This window comes from Ornithorhynchus anatinus, chromosome X1 (assembly GCF_004115215.2).
Source record: "Ornithorhynchus anatinus isolate Pmale09 chromosome X1, mOrnAna1.pri.v4, whole genome shotgun sequence".
Taxonomy (NCBI): domain Eukaryota; kingdom Metazoa; phylum Chordata; class Mammalia; order Monotremata; family Ornithorhynchidae; genus Ornithorhynchus; species Ornithorhynchus anatinus.
In genome coordinates, this window is record NC_041749.1 from 85071429 (window position 1) to 85073416 (window position 1988).

Genomic DNA, 1988 nt, shown 5'->3' on the forward strand with positions numbered 1-1988 from the left:
ATTAGGTGGGGAAGGAGGTGAGAGCCACGGCTGCCCAAGAGAGGAATGGTCAATGCCCCTCCCTCCCCTGGGGCAACCCCATGCAGTTAGAGGGAAAGGGAAGATGGAGGCTGGAGCTGCCGTACGGCCTAGTGGATAGAGCGCGGGCCTGGGAGCAGAAGTACCTGGTTTCTAATCCAGGCTGTGCCACTCGTCTGCTGTGTGACTTCGGGCAAGTCACTTCGCTTCTCCGTGCCTCAATTCCCTCAGCTGTAAAATGGGGGTTTTAACACATGGGAGAGGGACTGTGTCTACCCCGATTTGTCTGTATCTACCCAGCGCTTAGTACAGTGCCTAGCAGCGGTTCTGCTGCAACTGATGCAGTGCTGGGGGAAGGCACAGCTCGAGCTCCCCTAGCATCCTGGCTCTATCTCCTGCCAGAGAGTCGTCAGGTAGGAGGAGCTCTGCCGTACACTGACAGATCTGCGACCTCTGCCTACACCGAACCATGGCAGCCGAGTTTCCACACGTTTCCACTTGTGGAAACAGCATGGTGTAGTTGATCGAGCACATGCCTGAGAGTCAGAAGGTCATGGGTTCTAATCCCATCTCTGCCACATGTCTGCTGTGTGACCTCGGGCAAGGCACTTCACTTCTCTGGGCCTCGGCCTCATCTGTAACAAATGGAGATTAAGAGTGTGAGCCCAACGTGGGTCAGGGACTGTGCCCAACCTGAGATTCTATTTATTGCCATTGTTCTTGTCTGTCTCCCCCGATTAGACCGTAAGTCCGTCAAAGGGCAGGGACTGTCTCTGTTACCGATTTGTACATTCCAAGCGCTTAGTACAGTGCTCTGCACATAGTAAGCGCTCAATAAATACTATTGAATGAATGAATGAACTTATACTACCCCAGCACTTAGAAGGGTGCTTGGCACATAGTAAGCACTTCATAAGTACCCTAATTATTATTATTATTATCTCCTCTCCAATAACCTAACGAGAGACGGACCTGCAGTTGAAAAGGCACTCTTCCCAGGGCCACCTAAGGTGAGATCCAGCTCACACATAGTATTATTTCCGAGACTTGTGTAAAGAATCCTTATCCACTTCCCTCCCACCTCATGGTTACCCTTTCTTACTTTGATTTCTGGACTAAGCGCTCTCCCCCGACAGATTTTCATCCATATCCTAACATTTGAAAATCAGGTTCAAAAATGACATTTCCCCTGCAAATCAAATACTTACCTTATCCTTTTCATCCCCTACACTTCTTGCATGTTTAAATTCTGCGGGTTGGTTTTTTTCAACATTCAACCAATTAAAAAAAAAAAATCCCACCCAACCAGGAAACCACTACCCCTTTCCTGCCTTTTGCTGAGGACTCGTCTTTGACCCGTAGAGACTCCATGGACACATCTCTCCCAGAATGCCTCACTCCCTATCTGCAATCGTTCTGGTAGTGTCTTCTTGGTAAAAAAAAATACGGAAGTGGTTCACCGTTGCCTTCTTCCGCGTGGTCAATTTGAGTCTCTGCCCTCGACCCTCTCCCATGCCGCTGCTGCCCAGCACAGGTGAGTTTTGACTTGTAACAGATTTCCTTCCACTCACTAGCCATTGCCCAAGCTAGGAATGGTATGGGTATGCCTCTGCCTGACTCTCCCTCCCATAGCCGAGACTGGTAGAGTACTGGAAACTCTCCAGATGCACTCCTGAGAGGGGACTAACCCATTAGTTCACAGAAAGTAAGAGACTTTGCCAAACTGATCAGGAGCCAGGAGCTGAGGCCTTAAATGGGGGGACGAGCGCACACACACTCACTATCACTCACCCCAAAGGGGCAGGGCTCCTGACATAGCTGATCCTAACTGAAGCTGGGGGAAGGAGCAACTGCTCCCAGACAGGAAATGTGTGCTTCGGGCCTTCCAGAGCAGGTGGGAAATGGCCTGTCAGCCCGTTTCAGGGTGTCCAGCACATGAGGGCCAGCAGATACCTCATATTACCAGTAAT

The 1988-nt window shown here is 50.3% G+C and overlaps 1 non-coding gene across 1 annotated transcript; it reads right to left on the reverse strand.

Annotated features, from left to right (window-relative positions):
• Positions 1-1562: 1562 nt before the first annotated feature.
• LOC114806955 lies at positions 1563-1700 on the reverse strand. The gene has a single exon (XR_003755008.1). It is a non-coding gene; the product is annotated as a small nucleolar RNA SNORA7 (small nucleolar RNA).
• Between the last annotated feature and the right edge of the window lie 288 nt (positions 1701-1988).